The sequence below is a fragment of the Petaurus breviceps genome, unplaced genomic scaffold (genome assembly GCF_028583685.1).
Source record: "Petaurus breviceps papuanus isolate PSGF00001 unplaced genomic scaffold, PetGlider_PUasm1.0 91133, whole genome shotgun sequence".
NCBI classification, from domain to species: domain Eukaryota; kingdom Metazoa; phylum Chordata; class Mammalia; order Diprotodontia; family Petauridae; genus Petaurus; species Petaurus breviceps.
In genome coordinates, this window is record NW_027187419.1 from 46454870 (window position 1) to 46469212 (window position 14343).

A 14343-nucleotide genomic window follows, 5' to 3' on the forward strand; every position below is an offset into this window, starting at 1 on the left:
AGAGAGAGAGAGAGAGAGAGAGAGAGAGAGAGAGAGAGAGAGAGAGAACAAAATACAGGGAAGGTTTTATGAAGCAGGAATCACCTGAGATTAGGGGGAATTTAATTAATCCTTTTTAAGAAAAGAAAGGACTGCAAGGTTGAACAGTGGTTAGAATGCTGGGCCTAGAATCAGGAAAACTTGAGTTCAAATTTGAACTCAGGCACTTACTAGCTAGCTGTGTGACCCTGGGCAAGTCACTTAACCCTGTTTGCCTCAGTTTCTTCATCTGTAAAATGAGCTGGAGAAGGAAATGGCAAGCCACTCCAATATCATTTCAAAGAAAATCCCAAATGGAATCATGAAGAGGTGGACATGACTGAAATGACAACAAAAATGAGAGAGGTAAAAATGTTGATGTGATTGTGAATGAAAAAAAAAAAGTATGTCTAAATAGAAGTGCTTTTTTTTCTTCCTCTTCCCCCACATGGGAGTGGTTTATTCACTATAAAAATGGATGGTATGTGTAGTAAAATGAGTTATTAAAGGCCTACCTCCTTTTTTATTCATGTCAGTTTGGAGCCTTGTATATAACCTTGGAACTAGGAAGATAAGGGTCAAATCCCACATGTGACACATGTTGTCTGTGTGATCTTCAGCAAGTCACCTAACCTCTCTGTGCTCTAGGCAGCTTTCTAAGGCTACAATTTACAGAGGTGGCAATCTGTTTTAGTAGAGGGAATTTTGTTGTGCTGAAATTCCCTACTGTAATGAAATCACAGATCTAGTCCCCATGACACCCAAAGTCAAGGACATAGTAATAGGCATACCAGTATTTGCTGTTGATTTATGGGAATACATTGTACCCTAACACTATGTGATTAGAACTCAACAATGCCTAGAACTCTGACAATTCTGCCTAGGCCCTATCAACATTGATCTGTGGCAGTGGGGGAGATTTGTCCCATTCCATATAATGTCTCCATCCTTTCCATTTACTTCAACCTATATAACCCTCCTGCTCTGAATCCAGGAAAATCCAGAACCCAGCTTACCCCACTCACAATCCCTAGGGCCCTGAAGATCATTTTGTCCCCAAGCACTTAATTCTTCATCAGTGAAATGTTAATGGAAACCACTGATACGTGCTTCTTGCTGGTCCTTCCAGTTAGCAGGTTTTTATCTCTGAAGCATTCTTTATACCGAATTCCACTGGGGCTCTTTCTTCATAGCAGCTGTGATCCAGGCCTGAATGCATAATCATGCAGTCTGGTCCTTTAGTCAGATGCCCTTCTTTGCAATAAGGTATTAAGCAATACCCAGATATAAACAGTCATCTCCACAGGTATGTGTGTCTATGTGTCTGAGTGGGAGAGAGAGAGAGACAGAGAGAGAGAGAGAGAGACAGAGAGAGAGAGAGAGAGAGAGAGAGAGAGAGAGAGAGAGGAGAGAAATAGAAAAAGCGTACCTGTGTGTCTTTACCTTGCTCAGTGTCCTTTGCTCAATAATGTCACAATAAACACTGATATGGTTGGCAAGCTGGGCTGTGATAAAGCATCAAGCAGACTGGGAAGATCAGATCAGTGCCAAGAGAATGAGATGAGAGGATAAGACTTGGTGAGGCCAGCAAGAATTTCAGTAGTGCCTTCTCTAACTTAAATGTGGCCCTGTGCAGAGACAAGAGACATGGGTTTGAGACATGGAAAAGAGACTCTATGACTTTGGACTAATCAGATTGCCTCTTTGGGTCTCAGCATCCTTATTTATAAAATGAAGTGATGAGATTATGTGAATTCTGAATTCCTTTTCTGTTCTATTTCCTTGTGACTGGGTCCTTGGTTCCTTTGACTCTTGTACGGCTTTTCCCATCTGCCTGTCAGACTGTGCTGGGTAGCTTTTCAATGGGAAGTAGGTATAGAATGAGTATATTTCTCTTGGCTGCCCACAGCCAAATGCCAGCAAGCAGAGGGGAGAATGAAGTATGTCTATCTGTGTATGTATTGCTATTAGTTCTGACCATTGACCCAGAATCTAGAATGAATTAGGTTTAATAAACAAATCAATAAATAAACATTTATTAATTTCCTACTATGTGCCAGATACTATGCTAAGGATACAAAAAAGAGGCAAAAGATGATTCCTGCCCTCGAGGAATTAACAATCTAATAACATGCAAACAAAGCAAGCTATATGAAGGATAAATAGGAAATAAATAACGGGGGAAGGTGTTAGAATTAAGAAAGGTTTGGAAAGGCTTCCTGTAAGATGTAGGATTTTATATAAGTAAATTGAATGTATTGTGCCCCTTAATTCTGTGTCTGGTTTTCCTGGGAATCTGGTTAGGTATGGGGGATCTCAAAGCATACTTGCTATAGGTAGATAGATGCTCATGTCCTCCATGAAGTAGGCCAGAATATTAGGTGGCTAGGAGATACATGGAGGCGAGAGTGATATTGGGAAATGGAGGTAGGAGCATTGCTAAAATCAGGCACAAATTGAATATCTGTAACTAGATTATTTGGGGAAAACTCTACCTGTTAGGTTTTAGATTCTACCCAGGTTAGAATCTAACCCCTACCTGACAAGGCTAATTGAAATGCAGCTTAGCCCGTGGTCACAGAAATAGAGGGATAGAGGGCCCTCCATCCTTCAGATATGCTGCAGTGATTTTCAGAGAGGATGTTCAAGAGGGACAATCAAAAGGCTTATGAGCATCCCTGAGCAAATCTTTTTTTTCCTCTTCATTGCCTCAGATGTGCATCACTCCAATCACCTCCCTAACCCCCAACTCTCACCCCACCAAAAAAAAGAAAGAAAAAGAAAAAAAAATCATCTTTTTTTCTGGGACCTAATGATAGTTTCTTCTGGTGTCAAAAAGTAAATTCTGCAAATTTTGAGTCTGTTATGACTTCTTAGCAATGGAAAAATATCTCCACTTTTGCTTTCTACCCTGCTGCAATTGAACTGAGCTGTTCTGGATTTTGGATCTGCATTTGAATCCTCAATAATTACCCACAAATAGAGCATCCTGTGGGGGTGACTCCTTTGGAGGACTTCATCATCATTAACTAGCACTCAGCATCCAGGAAAGCCAGAGGCTAAGTGTTGTTATACAGATGGATGAATTGAGGTCCCATAAAAGAGTAAGTCAAACAAAGGCCCCAGGAATCCTGACTCCTAATTTTCAGTTGTCCTGGGTAAGAGACACATAAACAGAATGGAAGTGCATATGTTTAAAATGTCAAAGAAAATATTGATTACCTGTCCCTAGAGCAACTGTCCCCCATATTCCCTATCTCACCTACCCTGCTCCATTCCTTCTAGCTGTGTGTTTTCTATCTCTGCATCTCTCTGTCTGGAAGCGTTGTTTTAAGAGATTCTGGGATCAGGGCACTTAGGAGTTCAGGAATCCTCACACTATGATTCATGTTAGTAAAATCTCAATTAAAATTAGTTAAAATTAAATTAAATTAAAATTAGTTGTTAGTCACATTGATTATTTTCATAATGGAATCACATGAAAACAAATAGTGTAGACATAGAAATTGCTATATTATGAAAGATCTTAGAACCCAAATATCCCTTTTCTCAGTCTTTCTCTTATTCTCATTCCTAACTCTTCTCACGATTAGAATTAGAGCTTTTTGAAGATGGCATTATTTTCCTTTCTCTAGGTATTGCTAGCACCTAGCACAGCACTAGTGCGGAACAGGTGTCTAAGTCTTGCTGATTAATTGATTGAGTCCCTAGCTGATCTTTCATTGGTATACATATCCATTCTCTCTTGTCTACCATTTTCTCATCACCAGCAAGAAGTGGTTGGACCTCCCCTAGGTCAGTGCTACTCAACCTAGAATCCATGAACTCTCAAATGGTCTGTGAATAAATTTCCAGGAATGTTTCCATGAATTTGAATATAAAAATATTTTGATAACTATATTTCAATATAATTGATTTTCTTTGTGATCTGATTTGTTTTATTTTATAAATTAAAAACATTATTCTGAAAAGGGAGCCATAGGCTTCACCCATCTACCATCTACCACCAAAAAAGGTCCATAACATAAAAATAATTAAGAACAAGGTAGAAATATTGCCTCCTTCTAGATATTGGTTGGTATGACTCCTACAATCTAAATTGGAGTCAAGTTCTCTAACTCCTCACCCCAGCCCTCCATCCTTTTCCACTGTGACCTGGCAGAGATACCTGTTAGGGTCTTGCAGAAGTGAGACCAGATGTCACAGTAAGGGTCACTTACTGAACTTTCAAAATAAATAAAGGTCCTTTGCCTTTGCATCTGATCTTACCTTCACCTTTCAGCTCCAGTCATCCTGATCTATATCTTACCAATAGACCCTGATGGCTCCAGAGGAGAAAGTGAGACTGGTGACTTTGCACAGCCCTGCCTCACTTAAATCCAACTCACTTGCAAGTCATTGCATCACCTTCCTGATATCATTGCCTTTGAGAATGAAAGATAAGCAATAGCCACCACCACCACCACCACTACCACCTTCCCTAGCTGTCAGTGGCACAACTTCTTTGACTATCTTTTCTTTAAATGGAAGTCTTTGGGGGAAAGGTATTACTTAATGCTACACAGACTTCTGCAAGATGTGGGAGGCTTTAGTGAGGGGGACTAGATGCTATCATGAAGAAGGAAGGGATATCAAAAAGGGCAATTCATTTGAATTACAACAGCAAGAAAGGACAGACCTTCCTAGGAGGACCGGTCATAGATTAAAAACTACAAGAGGATTGCAGAGACCATTTAGCTCAACCCTTTCATTTTACAAAGGAGCAAACTATCTCAGCAAGATTGTGACTTGTCTAAGGTTACTTTCAGTAGAAGAAGTAAGATTTGAACCTGAGGATTCCAATTCCAGAGCCCATCTTCTTTTCGTTGTACTGTACTTAATTCATGGAATGTAGGCAACTAGAAGCTGCAGGTCTCCCTCCATGTGCAAATATCCCATTCAGAATTTCCAGAGGGCTAGTGTATCTTCACCACCAAAAATCACCTGGGCTCCATTCTTTCTTGAGATGTTTAAAAACTCCTTGCTCAACCCAATCCCCCTTCACAGGATGACTCTGGCCAGTAGCAATGTCAGTGATGAATCTCCTGCAATTACCCTAGCGCTTCCCAACAAAAGAAGAGAGGGGAAAAAAATGAAGAATGTGCTTGGAAGGCATCATGGAGTAAAGGCTAGAGAAGTTCCCCAGCCTGTACTTATGAAGAATTCATGGGGATCTTTGCTGCAGTCACTTCATTTAGCCAGATCTGTCTCATAAGACGCATGCATAATTGAAAGATTCAAACAAGCTGCCTCCTCTGCTGCAGTAGCTGGGAGTGTGAGGGCAGAGGAGTAGAGCATGTCTTCATTTTGCGGAGTCCACAGTGTGTCTGCATCTCCATGCAGCATCTGGGGAAGCATTGACATTTTACACCTACAAGCAACAGTCTCAGTTCAATGGAATGAATGAATGAAATGAAATGAATGCTTTTGTCTTTAATACTGTGTGCCCAATGTTGTACTAGGTATTATGGGATTCAGAAGAAGTCAAAGAAATGGTCCCTATCCTCTAGGAATTTCTATTCTCAGTTGGAGAGAATGGACATACACATGCAAACATGTGAACAATACAATATAGGGTAAGAGTAAATTCCCAAGAATTGGGAGGATGATCATAGAAAAGTGTGAACTTCATAGCCCTCAGACAGCCTGAACCAGATTAAAACATAATTAGGAAATGTTTAACAAAACAAAAGTATAGCACAACATAATGTTAATTTGTCATTTTCAAAGTCAGTGTGCTGTCTACAGGGATCTGTGTCTATCAGAATTTGACACCAAGTGCACAGAACATATACTACAAGAGTCAGATGATGTGTTGATTATTTTACCTAAAATGCTTTTCACTTTCTTTGTTTTTTTTTATTCTTTTTTACAAGACAACTTCTGCAAATGAAGGTGACATTGAAAACATAGGCTATTAATAACAATTAAAATTGAAAAAAAAATTGAAAAGCCAATCATGTTGTAGTATAGACAACAAGTGTTATTACAGAAAGTTAGAATAAGGAAGAAAAAATATAAAAAGGCTTGGTGGAACTTGGGTTGGGCCTTGAAGGAAGAGTTTTTGTTATTGTTGCTGTTGAGTCATTCTTCATTTGTATACAACTCTGTGACCCCATTTGGGGTTTTCTTGGCAAAGATATTGGAATGGTTTGTCATTTCCTTCTCTAACTCATTTTACAGATGAGGAAATCCTGAGGCAAACAGGATTAAGTGATTTGTTCAGGGTCACATAGCTAGTAAATGTCTGAGGCCAAATTTGAACTCGAGTCCTCTTGACTCCACGTCTGGTACCTACCTGCCCTGAAGGAGGAATAGGATTGATAGAAGTGGGGAGCTGATAAGAGAACATTCAAAGTGAAAAGAATAACAGGGAAAAAAAGAACAGAGGTAGGAACAAATATGGCATGTTTGGGGTAGCATCCCTCATTTTCATATCTGATCCATAATCTTCAGATGCTTGAACTATTCTTGGTTCTGAATAGGATTTTCATAAGGAATATTGAATCTTTTAAATCATTGGGATGCTGCCTTTCACATGGAGTAATTTTTCTTAGGAAAACATGAATATGGTTTGGGGTCCTATTTACTTATTTTTCATGTTCCAGTTTTCTTGATGGTCTTCTGCCTCCTCCTACATGTCCAGACCCTGCTGAAGAACCCCTTCATCTTTCTTGAAATTTCATTATTTTATATATCTCTTCCCATTGTTATTCTAACATATTTCAAATCAGTAAAGGTATGGCATGGCTAAATAATCACATCATATCATTATGGAATCAAGTTGGAAGGGACCTTGGAAGAAATCTTTCATTTAACAGTTGAGGAAAACGAGTCCCAGGAATGTTAAGAAACTTACACAAAGTCACACAGAGTCAGAGGAGAGTTTTTTTTTAACATTTTTTAGAGGGGGGGAAGGCAAGGCAATTGGGGTTGACTTACCCAAGGTCACACATCTAGTAAGTGTTTCAAGTGTCTGAGGCTGGATTTGAATTCAGGTACTCCTGACTCCAGGGCAGGTGCTCTATTCACTGCACCACCTAGCTGCCCCAGAGGTGGGTCTTAAACCAAGGTCCTCCCTCATCAAAGCCAGTGTTCTTTCCATTTTCTTTCTCATACTTAACTGGCTCATCCTGTGTTTCAGTCCTTCTTCTGTGCTTAGGTCATTTAGCTCCTCTGCAACATCTGTCTCTTAGTCATATTCCATGATTCCAGCAGCTGCAGCCCAGATAGGATGGGTAGAACAGTTCCATGCTGTCCTTCGTTGTCTTATTACTAGAAGGAAAGTACTAGAACTGCAGATGCCACACCTGTAAATGATCACTAGTCCAAAGCCCTTATCAAAATCCTGAGTGCCAAGGAAGAGCATAGAGCTACAAAGAGGTGGAATAGAGATTTTTTAAATGCCCCAAATCATAAAGTCCAGAAAGAGGCTAAGTATAAAATGGAAATCAAAAACTCCAAGGAGTAGCTCTGTGACAAGAACTCAGGTAGGTCATTGGAAATCACCAAGCACAGCTTGTTCACTGATAGGTTTACTTTAAATGGGAGGAGCATGGTAATAACAGACTATTTTCAACACACACACACACATGCACACACCTTTTCTGGGGAAAATAATGAAATGTGAGGCCTGGATTCTCTATAAATTTATGTTACATAATCTCAATGGGGTCCTCACTGTGGCAAGGCAAACTTCTTATACTTCCCTTATTGACTCATTATTTTACTGACTGTAATGGTTTTTTTATATACCATTTCCTTCCTTCTCAAACCCCTCATGGTACCTTCCCTCCACTGTTGCAAACTTTACCTTATGTTTCCATTCTCCAAGAGCTCCCTCACCTCCTCCTCATCTCACATCACTCAATTAACTTCTTCTATCATTTCTTCCTTCACCCCTGTCTCACATTAAGAGTTGGCTCTACTTCCTTGACAAGAATAACCCCTCTCCATGCACAAGTGATCCCATCCAATTCTGTCTTCTCCAGCAGATTTCCTCTCTATCATCCTCCTTCTCTCCCTATCTTCAGTTTCTCTCTGTCCAATGGCTGCTTTTCTTGTGGCCTCCAAACAGGTCAATGTTTCTCCCACCCTTAAAAAATAATCTTACCTCATTTATCCCTTCCTGATAGCTCTCATCCTATATCCCTTTTCCCTTTCATGACTAAACTTTTTGAGAAAGTCGTCTACAACCAATGCCTCCACTTCCTTTTGTCTTACTCTCTTCTCAATTCTTTGTAGTCTGGCCTTTGACCTCATCATTCAACTGAGACTGCTTTCTCCAAAGTTAACAATGACCTCTTAATTGACAAAGCTAATGACCTTTTCTCAGTCTTCATTCTTTTTTACTTCACTGCAGTCTTTAACATTCTCCATTCCCCTCTTCTCCTTGATATTTTCTCTTTTCTAAGTTTTTGTGACTCTGATGTCTCTTAGTTCCGTACCTGCCAGGCCTCTCCTTTTCTGGATCTTCATCCAAGCAATGTCTAGGCACCAAGAATCCCCCCAGGTCTATTTTGGACTGTCTTCTCCTCTCCCCCAACACTATTTTTCTTGGCGATCTCTTCACATCTAATGGATTCAAATATCATCCTTATGAAGATGATCCTCAAACTTATTTGTCAAGCCCTAACCTTTCTCCTGACCTTCATTCTTGTATTTCCAACTGCCCATTGGACATCTTCAACTGAATGTCTCATAGACATCTTAGGCTCAACATGTGTAAAACTGAATCTGTTATTTCCCACTCCACTCCCAAATCCTTCCCTCTTCCTAACTTTCCTACCATTGATCTACCATCATCTTTTAAGTCAACCAGAATCATAACTCATATGTCATTTTCAACTTGTCATTCTCTCTTGCCAACCAATCAGTTGTCAAGACTTGTCTTTCTGCCTCAGTGATGTGTCTCCTATATGCCCCCTTCTTTCTTCTGACCCTGCCACAATCATGATGCAGGCTATCACCTCATGTGTGGACTATTGCAATAGCCTTCTGGTTGTTCTACCTGCTTTAAGCCTTTCCTACTCCAGTTCATCCTCCATTCAACTGTCTAATCGATCTTCCTATAGTGTAGGCCTGACCAAACTACCTCTGTATTCAATCAACTCCATTGGCCCCTTGTTGCCTCCATTATATAACATAAATCCCTCTGTTTGGCTTTTAAAGCCCTTCATAACCTCGTCCCTTCCTACCTTTCCAGTCTTATTACATTTTCCCCATTTTCACATACTCTTTGATCCCGTGACTGGCCTCCTGGATGTTCCCCACACAAGACACTCTATTATCAAACTCAGAATTCTCATCAGCTATCTCCCATGCCTGGGATGCTCTGTCTTCACTTTGTCTCCTAGATTCTCTGGCTTCCTTCAAGACTCAGTTTAAGTTCTGCCATCTATAAGAAACCTTCCTAGTCTTTCTTAATCTTAGTGCCTTCCCTCTTAGAAGATCTCCAATTTATCCTGTCTCTATCTTGTTTGTATACAGTTGTTTGTATGTTGTTTCTCCCATTAGACAAGACATTAACTTGAGTATACAGGATATTTATATTAAATTTTTTTCCTTTTTGTATCCACAATGCTAAGCACAGTGCCTGCAACATAGTAGGTGCTTAATAATACATTTGCTGACAACTCTTTTCTGTAAGAAAATGCATATAATTACAAAAACAACAAGCCCAAATATTTAAATTACCAAAGTATTTTAAAAAAAAAAACTTTACAGACCTCATGCTATCTGCACAAATGACAGACAAGAGTATGGCTCCATGTTTCTTTTCTGTATATTTTTATAGACTGAAAAACCTCAGTTAATTTTGCTATCCAGTTAGTACATGGAAAAGCTTAACTAGTATTTCATCCCAGAAGTCAATTACTTCTTACCAAAGGTATTGTGCAATGACCAATTTCTTTTGGTTTTCAGTCTGTTACCTTATGGGCAGTAACTAATAAACAATGAGATGGAATCAGGTCAAATTAGTTCAACACTCATTTATTTGGTATCTACCACATTCAAGGTACTATTATATATCCTAGGGATATACTGACAAAAATGAAATATCCCTGCTCTCAAGGGTCCCGCTGGGGGACACAGCATGTACACAGAGAAATACAAGGTTAATTTGAAAATGAAGAGAACTCTAATCCCCCAGGAATCACAACAGCTTTGGATAGGAAATTTGAACTTAAAGGCTCAAGGATCTAGTCCAGTACCTTGGCATGTCAAAGAGGCTTACCAAATGTTTATTGATTAGGACATGTCACTTGGACAGACCCTTGAAGGAAAGGAAGAGTAGGGATTTGGGGAAGCAAAGGTTAGATGAAGAAGGGAACATTCCAGGCAGAAGGCCAGCCTCTGCAAAGACCTGGACAGAGGAGACAGAATGCTGAGTTCAGAAAAGATTTAGGAGTCCAATTTGGCTGGAGAATAGATACAGGAAGGAGAATGAAGTAAAATAAGTCTGGAAGGGGAGGTTGGAGCCAGATTGTGAAGGGTTTTAAATGCCAGGTTTGCATATTATCCTAGTGGCAACAGGCTGCTGAAAAGTGTTTTTGAGCAGAGAAATGACATGGTCAGACCAGTATCTTAGAAAGATTATTTTGGCAACTGTGTGGATGATGGATGAGTTAGGGGAGAAAATGATAGTAGGATGGCCAATTAGGCAGTTGTAAAAGTGCAGGTGAAAGGTGAGGAGAGAATGGATGTTGTGAGTAGACAGATGAGAATATAATTTAGAGCTGTGGAAGGCAAATCAACAAAACACAGTAACTGATTGAATGAGGGGTGGGGTAGGGAAATCCAAGAGAGAAGGATGACTGAATTTGCAAAACCAGATCCCTAGGAAAGATGGTGGCACTCTCAGCAAAAATAGGCAAGCTTTAAGGAATGACAGATCTGGAAGGGGGAGAATAAGAATTTATATGGAGCCTACTATGTGCCAGGCACGGTACTAAGCATTTAACAAATATTATATCACTTGATCCTTATAATACCCCTGGGAGGTAAGTGCTGCTTTTATTCTCCATTTTACAGCTGATTCAGGTGAGGCAAACATAAGTTAAGTGACTTGCCTAGGATCACTCAGCCAATAAATATCTGATGTTGTGTTCAAGCAGTTCTCTATCCGCCGTACCACACAGGGAATGGTTCCTTTTGGACATCCTGAGTTTGTGATTTTGAAGGTATTTTCAGGTGAGGGAACCCAGAAGGCAGCTCATGATCTTCAGCAAAAATTTTTTTGGCCAGCAGTCATCTGTAGAGAGATGATACTTGAAACCATGGGAAAAATTCACCAGATCATCAATGAGGGATAATGCTAATAATTAGCACATACAGTGGTTTAAGCTTCACAAAGCACTTTACATACAAGATCTCATTTAATCCACACAATAATCTTTGGGGGTAGGTGGACTTATCAAAGAAACTGACATTGAGAGAGAATGTTTGCCCAGAGTTACCCAGCCAGACAATGTACGAGGTGAAATTCAAACTCGGGACTTTGTAGACAGAGCTTTGAAGATATCCATTCATGCTTGAGGCTAGGATGTCCTCCATGGTGATGAATAAGCAAAAGATGCTAGAAAACAAGAGATAGCAAGAGACTTACATGAGAAGAGTGTCATGGGAGGTAAAGGAATGGAGACTATCTACGGAGATGAGGACGAAGAAAAGAAATCTGTCATCAGGCTCAGCAGTTAAAAGACCATTGATCAATTTAGAGAGTAGTTTCATTAGAGTGGGAGAGCTATAAGCCAGACTGCAAGATATTGAGTAGCGAATTGGAGGTGAGGAAGCAGATACTGTGAGTCTAAGTGTTTGAGTTTTTGGTTGTTTATTTTGGGGAGGTGAGTATTTTGTGTGTGTTTTGTTATGAGAGGGAGAAAGAATATAGGAAAATAGATTGAAGGGATGGCAAGACAAAATGAAGGCTTATATAATAAGTTTGTATATAGTGAGCAAAGATCAATACTTAGGTCAAGGGCTCATTACTTGAGGTCTGTGAATGTGAGTGGGAAAATACTTTGATACTTTCATAACTGTTTTGAAACATAATTGATTTCTTTGGTAATCCTACATATTTTGGACATTTCAGAATATTCTGAGAAGGGGTCCATAGGTTTTCACCAGACTGCCAAAGGGTTCTATGATACATCAGAAGAGATTGAAAATGAGAGTAAGAGACAGAGAGACATAGAGACAGAGAGAGGGTGAGGGAGAGTAAGAGCAAGAAAGAGAGAATGCTCTTCTGGCCATAGAGCTGTTTGAATGAAGAGACTTCCTATCATGAACAAAAGCAAAAGGCATGACCATTTTGATCCAATACTATAGACCATGAAGAGGGAGATGGATTTCTAATCACTTAATCAGGGTCCTTCCAAAATTACTACTTTCATTTGCTGAGCTTTTAAGGTAGATAGGCATCTCATTCTAGTAGATGAAGCTAAAGAGACATATGACTGAGAGAGAAGGGAGTTGAAGAGAGCATTCAACAATATTGGAGTAAAAAAATTAAAAAGTTGAATGAAAAATAGTGGGGGAAAATTCAGGATTGAGATCTGGTTAAGCATGAGCAGTGATATGACAAGGAAACAACACATTCCATTATATATGTATATATACATACATATACATATGTATGTATATTTGTGTATATATATTTAATATGTAATTTAACTGCTTAGCCCTACGGTCATGAAATAAGAAGGGAAGAAACAGGTCAAGATAGGGATGCTGGACTAGGGATTTTGGTAAGAAGGAACACTAGGCTCTCATAAGATTTGTGGCTGTGACTGGTGGCTTTGTTGGATTGATGATAGAGGTCATGGGACCTAAAATGTTTAATGAATGGGGGATCTAAGGTATTTGAGAGGACATTGCTAATGCATATTTTGAAACTGTTGCTTGGAATACAGAGTAAAATGATCGCCCAGGTACTGAACCCTTTAGTAAAGGAGGAAGAAATAACTCCAGATGGTAGTAATAGAGATCTGGACTGGATAATACAGAAGGCTGAAAGAAAGAGGTTGCTGAGAAGTAGAAGGGGAGTCTGAAAGTGGCAGTGAGGAGCAATGAGTATGTCCTTTTCTTCACCTGGTCCAGTGAGTCTGGGGCCATGGAAGAAGACACATTTAATACTAGAGAGGCCAGCTAGGGATGTGGTGTCTTTCAGAGAGAGCAATATATCTGCGAGTGAAAGAAGACAGAAAAAATGTATGATTTTCAGAAGGTACTACAATGGAAAAATAGGTCAGGGGAACATGGGGTCTGGGACTGAGCTAGATAAGGGATGAAGAAATGCAATGAGTGATGCAGCAGGAGAAAGTAACCTTGGTGACTCTGAATGATTGAGATTGGGGGAGAAGAGAGAGAAATTTGCTAGCTACATGGTAGTGGAAATATGAATTAACTGGAATACCTACCATGCAGAGTCCTGTGATGATAGACAGTGGTATCTATGTCAAGATAATTGAGATCAGCACATTCTCTTTCCAAATAGAGGAGAATTGAGGAAGTAGAGAGTTTAGATGGGGTGTATGGTTGGATAAAAATCCTTGTGTTGGATCAAAGTAACTTATCTGACTTTACATTTAGCACCCTTTCCTTTCCATCATACCACGATGGCAGGTGATAATGCTCACCCAGAAGATTCCACCAATGTGTGGAACTGGGCTCCTGGCTGGACAGAGTCCCGGCAGCAGAAAGCCTCTGTCTGGGTACTAGATAGCTATGCTCTATCATCTCAATGTATGCCTTCCGTGTTCAAGAATCACTGGGGGAAAATGGGGATATTAATACTTGAATATCTACCTCACAGAGATGTGAAGAAAATGCAACTGTGATTTGCCTGTATTATTTCTGTTGATGCTATTGTTATAATTTTTCTCTTTTCAAGGCCTACTTCAATGCCTCATTGTGGTTTGAATATGCACCTGGTATCTTGAATGATCTGTTAGTTGAGCACAAACCCTCATAAGTGCTAACAAGTTAGAAAGACATAGAATATAAATCTAGTCCATGTAAAATGTGCTTACCAACCGAGAACTAACCTTACTAAGATCACAGAGCCTCATCACAAGTTTGACCAAAGAATGATGAATTCTTTAACCCTATTGTCCCACTAAATCACCTCTAAGTGGTAGAAGGATTGTCATTTGGGATGGTAGGTCACTCAGTCAACTACTGTTTAAATCCCTATGGGCCAGGTACTGTGCTAAGGTTTGGAGATATAAAGAATAACAGATAGATAGATAGATAGATAGATAGATAGATAGATAGATAGATAGA